We start from the raw sequence: 9889 nt of genomic DNA on the forward strand, positions 1-9889 counted from the left end.
GTTCTTCAGTATTTTAAAATAGAGTTCAGTGTGACAGACAGACAGACAGACAGACAGACAGACAGATAGACAGATAGATAGATAGATAGACATTACAAAGACACATTTCAACAGATGGTAAATAAATAATATTGTAAGTGATAATAGTGGCAAGCAAGTCAGTCTGTCAGGTTGTTCTGCTGGAAGTGGACAGGATGATAAATAATGTTTCTCTTGTACACCTACATTCAATCAATCAATTAGATAAAGCTGCAGCATCGTTCTGTCCACACTGTCACTATTAATCCATTCACCCTGATATTCTGCAGATATTTTGTAGTCGATTTTATTCCCTGTGTATTTAAGAGTGTATAACAGATTCTATGGTTGCATAGAAAAATTTAGATTTACTATCACAAATTGCCATTAGAAGTGCAATATGTTAATATTTTGTGTGATTGGAACGACATTATCTGTATTAGATCAGTAAGAATATTAATTCATTACAGTAGGTAAATAATTGGTCAGAAGGTGTTGATTATTTTTCTATAACAGACTATAATTCTGACTGCAAGGTTTATAGAAACAGCTTGTCATGTTACTCCATCCAGCAGAAATCCTGTGGCCCAAAAAGTCTGACTATTACAAATAGTCAATGACATTATAGACTCCTTCCAGGACTCCTTCCAGAAATGTTAAATATCTCCTCACAGAGAACATCATCATATCAATGTGTGTTTTTTTTTTTTTTTAAACCCAATCATGTGTTAGAACTAGTGCATTCAAAAAAAATGAATTCCTTACTAAATTTAACTGAAGAAGGTTTTTACACACAATTGAATTTAGTTACCCTCACATTTTTGTAAATATTTGATTATATCTTTTCATGTGACAACACTGAAGAAATGACACGTTGCTACAATGTAAAGTAGTGAGTGTACAGCTTGTGTAACAGTGTAAATTTGCTGTTCCCTCAAAATAACTCAACACACAGCCATTAAAGTCTAAACTGCTGGCAACAAAAGTGAGTATACCCCTAAGTGAAAATGTCCAAATTGAGCCCAAAGTGTCAATATTTTGTGTGGCTACCATTATTTTCCAGCATTGCCTTAACCCTCTTGGGCATGGAGTTCACCAGAGCTTCACAGGTTGCCAGTGGAGTCCTCTTCCACTCCTCCACGATGACATCACGGAGCTGGTGGATGTTAGAGACCTTCTGCTCCTCCACCTTCCGTTTGAGGATGCCCCACAGATGCTCAGTAAGGTTTAGGTCTGGAGACATGCTTGGCCAGTCCATCACCTTCACCATTAGCTTCTTTAGCAAGGCAGTGGTCGTCTTGGAGGTGTGTTTGGGGTCATTATCATGCTGGAATACTGCATACTGATCATGCTCTGCATCAGTATGTCACAGTACATGTAGGCATTCATAGTTCCCTCAATGAACTGTAGCTCCCCAGTGCCGGCAGCACTCATGCAGCCCCAGACCATGACACTCCCACCACCATGCTTGACTGTAGGCAAGACACACTTGTCTATGTACTCCTCACCTGGTTGCCGCCACACACACACTTGACACCATCTGAACCAAATAAGTTTATCTTGGTCTTATCAGACCACAGGACATGGTTCCAGTAATCCATGTCCTTAGTCTGCTTGTCTTCAGCAAACTGTTTGCGGGCTTTCTTGTGCATCATCTTTAGAAGAGGCTTCCTTCTGGGACGACAGCCATGGAGACCAGTTTGATGCAGTGTACGGCGTATGGTCTGAGCTGACCCCCACCCCTTCAAACTATGCAGCAATGCTGGCAGCACTCATATGTGTATTTCCCAAAGAAAACCTCTGGATATGACGCTGAGCATGCACACTCAACTTCTTTGGTCGACCATGGCGAGGCCTGTTCTGAGTGGAACCTGTCCTGTTGAACCGCTGAATGGTCTTGGCCACCGTGCTGCAGCTCAGTGTCAGGGTCTTGGCAATCTTCTTATAGCCTAGGCCATCTTTGTGTTGTGCAACAATCTTTTTTTCAGATCCTCAGAGAGTTCTTTGCCATGAGGTGCCATGTTGAACTTCCAGTGACCAGTATGAGGGAGTGTGAGAGCGATGACACCAAATTTAATACACCGGCTCCCCATTCACACATGAGACCTTGTAACACTAACAAGTCACATGACACCAGGGAGGGAAAATGGCTAATTGGGCCCAATTTGGACCTTTTCACTTAGGGGTGTACTCACTTTTGTTGCCCGCGGTTTAGACATTAATGGCTGTATGTTGAGTTATTTTGAGGGGACAGCAAATTTACATTGTTATACAAGCTGTACACTCACTACTTTACATTGTAGCAAAGTGTCATTTCTTCACTGTTGTCACATGAAAAGATATAATCAAATATTTACAAAAATATGAGGGGTGTACTCACTTTTGTGAGTTACTGTATGTGTAGAGTAATATATTTCATATCCAGTTAATGTTAATATATAAATGTTGATATTATATATATTACCAGTTTGATGTCAGTGATGAAGTAGAAATGCTTTGTTTGTGGTGAGTGAATGTGAGTCTAACAGGAGGTTTTTTAGAATTCAGTCAAAGTTAATATGAATGAATAACATTCAATAAGTTAAGAAATCTTACTTTAATCTTCTGAATTTAGTTCATGTGTTAATGTTAATTAGAGTAATGTGTTTTCTTTTTATGAGACCAGTTACTGTGAAACAACTTGTTGAAAGGGAGAGAATAAAGTTTTTATTTGCATTTCTTTCAGAATTGTGGAATTAATTATTATTAATTTAAAAGAAGGCATAAAAGGCAAAACTATCAGTATTGGTATTGACCGATATCACTCTGAATAATTGGTTATCGTATCGGCTGAGAAATTTAGTATTGGTGCATCTCTACTTCGTTTTTGTATAAAATTATTGAGTACTGTTACGAAATGAGACTATGAACGGAAACAAACCACAGATCAAGGCCTTTATTTTCAAACGGAAGTCAATAAACATGAAACGCGGTCTAGACTGGAAGAGATAATCGAGGTTTAAGCATGAAATGAGATTTGAGACATGAAACAGAACAGGACATGAAACCACGACCACTTAGCATACTTATATGTATAAGTATATACTAAACGTATTCACCTATACATTTAGTTAATACTGCGCGAAGTGCACAGCAACACGAGGGCTTTAAAAAACAAACATAATCACACTTGAATACAGACAGCTGGGACCAATAATGACACACCCTCGAATATCAACCAATACTTGAACAGGAAGAGAACCAAAACCAAAACAAAGGCACGGGTCCATAGGAAACAGTCCCCTTTATGTAATCTAGTGCACGCGCTCTCTCCAGCTGTCTGTGAACATCGCAGCCACAGCGCCATCTGCCGGCGAGAGCGTAACAAGTACCTGCATTTGCATCCTCAACTGTTATCTGGCACTAACTTGTTTCATGGACATTCCACAAAATTAAACGTATCTATAAATACTGTAGATAATTGAATAAAAAGGATTATTGTACACTGAATTCACTTTAATTTGAAAACTGCTTTTCATAATCAGCTTCACAATTCTAAAAATCTGTGATATTCAGTTGGTTGTGTTGTTTTGCTAGTTTTGAAAATCCAAAAATGCATTGTTGAATATTTCCCTAATTTTAGCTCATAATAACACAGCAAAAACTTTTTACATCACTGAATATACTAACAAATTGGAGTACCTTACATTATCTGATCAGTATATAAATTTTTTATGGTAAATGTAACGTTTAAAATGTTATGTAGATGTAGAGGTTCATTTGTCTTTAATATTCCAGCCGTGCAATGGCAAAAGAAATCATCTCCATCTCCCCTTCTGGCCAAGTGTGCCTGAGGCCTAATGGCATCATTTGCACGTGCTGATGTGACACCGCCACAACTCTACATTATAACACAATTACACGGCTAAATTCATTGACTGCACACTTGTCTTTGACGAGTCCAGCAAATTTTGAATGGGTTCCAGAGTAAGCTGCATCTGTCATAAGAGAGATGAAATGTATTTAGGGGGAAACGACATCATGTTTTATTCAATTATACACGAAAGCTCAATTCATCAACTTTTGCAATTAAGTTAAACAGGCACATGCATGAAACATGAGGACAATACAAAGGAGGCTGGCAGCAGAGACTACTGGTTGTACATGGGACCTTAAGAGAGCCTGATTGCCTTCTAATGTGAATATAATGAAATAAATTGTGTTTTGTGGAAACAATGAAGATAAATATTACACATACATTAATGGAGGTAGGTCTAGCTTTTTTTCGGAGACATAATAAATAGCTAATGGTAATTATTCCATTAGCAGACAATAAAACCTGACAAAGAAAATTCTGTGACTCCTGGCTTCAGCTGGATTGTGGGAAATGGCACTAAATGTGGCAGTGTGATTTTATGAATAAATAATACTCTGTATACCTGTTTGGGGATTTATTGCTGCTGTTTGTGAGAATTGCATACAGGCTGCCAACGCCAAGTCTTATTACTTGCAGCAGACCCAGGTGTGTGTTTGTATGTGTGTATGTGTGTGTGTCTGACTATCACGAGTCACTGCTGATGTTACTTTTCCCTTTCAACCACATCAGAGAAGCACACAGCAGCTTGGACTGAAATCAATGTCTTGGCCATGATTGCTGATTTGCTTAAAGCCTCAAGTGTCATCAAAATAATCAACATTGTATTCTTGTCTTACGCTGTGTAAGGACCACACTTTGAAATAAGGTCCACAAATAAACATACATAAGCACTTATCTAATGATTTCATAATTATGAATTAATTCATGCACTAATCATTATTACATCAGGAAATACTGAAGTGTATTCTAGTGTAGCTTTTGGTTGGCACTTGGTAATTCAGGAAAAAATATTACTTAATTCAGCACAGCATTTGGATAATAATAAATCAGATAACTGTGCTCTCCAATACACACAGCAAGTTAAGCCTAAACAACTACTCTACGTGTAAGGTTATTTCTGGTGAATTGAGACCACTAAGAAGTTGCTGTGAGACAACATGAACAAAATCATGCATCTTTACTGGAGGGATGTAATAGAAATTGGTGTGGTGGTGATGATAGCGGCAACAGGTTTCTTCATTCAAGCACCTGTTAAAGACTATGGCTTATTATAATAATAAAAATGATTTGTTATGCCTAACTTAGAGTTGTGTAGAGGTGATTTTATAACACTGTTTTAATAACTTATGTTTCATACCACATGTAAATATCTTTCCAATATAGAGATATTACATTTGTATTTTATAATATCTCATGCATTAGGGTTACGTTTAAGATTGGACATGTCTCAAATTGCTTGAACCTACATTATAAGCTTGGGATAATTTACAATGTGTACAAACAAACACTACATATGTATAATGCAAATGATTTTTATTTACTGCAAGTCATGCTATTAAACCATGAGCCAAGAAGATGTCAGTATTTAATTTTTACCATTATTAATGGCTATTTATATATGTCTCGGTTGGCTGTTAATGTACGCTTCATTATTTCCTGATCCACTAAGGATTAATGCCTGTGTTAATTAATCATTATGAAAGCTTTCGTTAAGTATTAATATATGCTCATTTTTGGACCATACAGTGAAGTCTTGCAAGTTTATTTTCTCCATTTTTTATAGGATAGGAGGGTAGAAGTACAAATAATTTAAAATTGTTATAATTTAGAAAGTGTAGCAGTCTGACAATGTGGGCAGTTTGTAATTATTATAACTTCTTAAAAGGTAAATCAGGTGAATTATTTGCTGTATTCAAATAAATGAAAGAATCAAGGAGCTTTTTCTTCCCTCCACACAAACTCCCTCTACACATAAACTTTTGCTAAGCTGAACCTGTTTTTCATTTAGGTTTATGTGGGTTGTTTAGGCTATCTATCCTATATACACTCACATAACACTTTATTAGGAACACTATACTAATACTGGGTAGGGGGGGTCCTTTGCTGTCAAAATAGTATCAATTCTTCATGGCATGGATTCCACAAGTTATTGCAAATATTCCTTTGAGATTCTGGTCCACGTTGACATGATTGCATCATTCAATTCCTGCAGATTTTTCAGGTGCACTTTCATGCTGCGAATCTCCCGTTCTACCACATCCCAAAGGTGCTATTCAGATCCGGTAACTGGGAAGGCCACTGAAGAACACTGAACTCATTGGCATGTTCATGAAACCAGTTTGAGACGACTTTTGCTTGGTGATGTGGTGCATTATCATACAGGATGAAGCTGGGAAAATTGTGGTCATGAAGGAATGCACATAGTCAGCATCAATACTCTAATAGGCTGTGGCATTCAAGCGATGATAGATTGGTATTATTGGGCCCAAAGTGTGCCAAGAAAACATTCCCCACACCATTACACCACCTCCACCCAATGCAGGTTGGGTCCTTGGATTCATGCTGTTGGTGCCAAATTCTGACCCTACCATCTGTGTGCCTCAGCAGAAACTGAGCTTCATCAGACCAGGCTATGTTTTTCAGTCTTCAGCTGTCCAGTGTTGGTGAGCCTGTGCCCACTGCTGCCTCAGCTTTCTGTTCTTGGCTGACAGAAGTGAAACCCAGTGTGGTCTTCTGCTGTTGTAACCCATCCGCCTCAAGGTTCGATGTGTTGTGCATTATGAGATACTTTTCTGCTCATCACAATTGTACAGAGTGGTCATCTGAGTTACTGTAGAGTTTCTGTTGGCTTGAGCCAGTCCAGCCATTGACCTCTTTCATCATCAAGCCTTTTCCGTCTGAAGAATTGCCCCTTAGTGGATGTTTTTCTTTATTGCACTATTCTGAGCATTAACTCTAGAGACTGTTGTGGGGAAAATCCCAGGAGATCAGCAGTTATAAAAATACTCAAACTTGCCTTCTCGCACCAACAAACATGCCAAGGTCAAAATCAAAGATCACATTTTTCCCCCCCATTTTGATGCATGATGTGAACATTACCTGAAGCTGCTGGCCTGTATCTGTATGACTTTATGCAGTGCACTTCTGCCATATGATTGGCTGACTAGATAACTGAATGAATGAGTAGGTGTACAGGTGTTCCTAATTAAGTGTTCTATGAGTGTATGTCAAAATATGATTCCAACCTTTTCATCTAACATATACTCAGCAAAAAAAGAAACGATCCACGTTCAGGAGACTGTATTTTAAAGATAATTTTGTAAAATCCAAATAAGCTTTGCAGCTCTTTATTGGAAAGGGTTTCAACTATGTTTTTCATGCTTGTTCAATGAAACATAAACAATTACTTCACATGCACCTGTGGAACACTCCTTAAGACACTAACAGTTTACAGGCGGTAGGCAATTAAGGTCACAGTTACAATTCCTGAGGACACTAAAGAGACCTTTCTACTGATAAATACCAGAAGAACGATGCCTAGGGTGTCTGCTCACCTGCGTGAACATGCCATAGGCCTGTTGCAGTGAGGCATGATGACTGCAGATGTGACCAGAGCAATAAACTGCAATGTCTGTAATGTAAGACACCCTAGACAGTGATACAGGAATGACAGCTGATTGTCCGTGCTGGGGAAAATTACATGTAACCATGTGTCCCCTCAGACATGTTCGAGAACTTGCAAATGCCTTGGTGGAAGTGAGGAGTAACATCTCACAGCAAGAACTGACAAATCTGGTGCAGTCCATGAGGTGAGATGCACTGTAGTACTTAAAGCAGCTGGTGGCCACCAGATACTGGCTGTTAGCTTTTGATACTGACCCCCTTGTTCAGGGACTCATTATTACATTTCTGTTCGTCGAATGTCTGTGAAACTTATTCAGTTTATGTCTCAGTTGTTGAATGTTTTTATGTTCATACAAATATTTACACATGTTAAGAAATTTGCTGGAAATAAAAGCAGTTGAATGTGAGATGATATTTCCTTTTTTGCTGAGTATATGAACTGAACCTGTTAACTCTCCATGTTTTGTTCATTTACATCTTTCACTATATTATGGAGAATAACTTGTTGACTGTGATTTGAAACTGATTAAAATGATTTTAATTCAGATGTTTTGATCACTATTTGATCATCTGGATCACTATTATCTGTGTTATTTAAGCCATTTTGAGCTTGCTTGGTTTTACCTGGGGACTTAATATACTATACTGTATGTACTGCCAAGATTTGCGATTTCCAATCTAACAGTCAGTTTCACAAATCTCAAAATGAATAATTCTGTAGCAAATTCTGTTTCTTGTTTCACTGAACACAAAGCATCCTAATATTTCTATTTGAAGCAACCTAATGGGAAGGTAATAACTCAATCTGGTAATAGATGTAGCTGTATTCTGTGTTTTTGTTATGTAATGCTGACATGTACATTGGGGTAGGATGGGTCAAGATGTCATTTTGTGAAAATAAAAAAAAGCTATTTTTAACATGCTGAGACAAAATGTGGTGTAAAGGGTAATGTTGGCATTTTTGCTTTTTATTCCATCTTTCCAAGCATGACTTGTTGAGGGGTGACTGTCAAATGCATTGCAATTCTAAACATACCTTTTCCAGTAAGATCCAGCTAATGAAATAGAAATAGAAATAGAAACCTTTATTGTCATTGCATCGAAATGCAACAAAATTTCAGAAATTGCTCAGCTGTGCCACAATACATGCACACATACTGCATAAACCACACAATCACATTCCATACATAAACCTAAATGCAGCAGATAAAATAAGAAAGTGCAAGTTTTAAGGGTTTCAAAGAGTTATTGCACAGTCCACAGTAAGTGTTGTATATAAATAGTGCAAATAGTCCTTAGTTTCGTGACTGGATGGCTTTTGGATAGAAACTGTTCAAGAATCTGGCAGTGATCGTTTTAATTGCCCTGTATCGCCTTCCTGAGGGCAGCAGGGCAAACAGGTAGTGACCGGGGTGGGAAGAGTCCTTAACCATGTTTTTTGCTCTGGGTAGATAGCGGCTGTGTGCAATGTCTTGTAGTGTGGGGAGAGGGCAGCCAATGATGTTCTGCGCTGTGTTGATGACGCTCAGTAGAGCTTTTTTTGTCAGCTACTCAGCAGCCCCCACACCACACTGTGAGACAGTACATTAAAACACTCTCTATAGCAGAGCGGTAGAAGGCCACCAGTATCTTTGGACACAGAGGGTTTTTCTTTAGGAGTGGCATGAAGTGCAGGCAGTCAGATATGTGGATTCAAAGTAACTTAAAACTGCGAACACAGTCTCCATATATAAAGATGGAAGGGGGGTAAGATCTGCACTTCCTGTCAGTTTTCAGACCTCTTCATGATAGGCAGACTCATCGCCTCCAGAAATGAGTCCAATCACTGTATCATCTGCAAATTTTATGAGGTGATTGGAGGAGTATGTGGGAATACAGTCATATGTATAGAGGCAGTAGAGTAGTGGACTTAGCACACATCCCTGTGGGGAACTGGTGCTGAGAGTGAGGGCAAAGGAGAGGTGGTGACCAAGCCTGACAGACTGAGGGCGATTAGTGAGAAAATCCATAATCCAGGTGCAGAGGTGAGCGGAGAGGCCCAGGTGGAGGAGTTTCCTGATGAGTATGTCCGGTATGATGGTATTGAAAGCAGAAGTGTAATCAATGAAGAGCATCCAGACATATGTCCCTCTGTGTTCCAGGTGCTCCAGAGCCCCGTGGAGGGGTATAGCAATGGCATCCTCTGTAGACCTGTTAGCCCTTTAAGCAAACTGATTGGGGTCAAAAGTGGGTGGGAGGCTGGCTTTAATATGCCTCAATAACAATCTCTCTAGACACTTTGTGGCAAAAGAAGTAATGGTTCTGTAGTCATTTAAACTGTCTACAGCAGGCTTCTTTGGGACTGGGATGATGATGGCTGATTTTAAGGCAGAGTTGGACAATGGCTTGTGA

This window comes from Ictalurus punctatus, chromosome 16 (genome assembly GCF_001660625.3).
Source record: "Ictalurus punctatus breed USDA103 chromosome 16, Coco_2.0, whole genome shotgun sequence".
Lineage (NCBI taxonomy): Eukaryota > Metazoa > Chordata > Actinopteri > Siluriformes > Ictaluridae > Ictalurus > Ictalurus punctatus.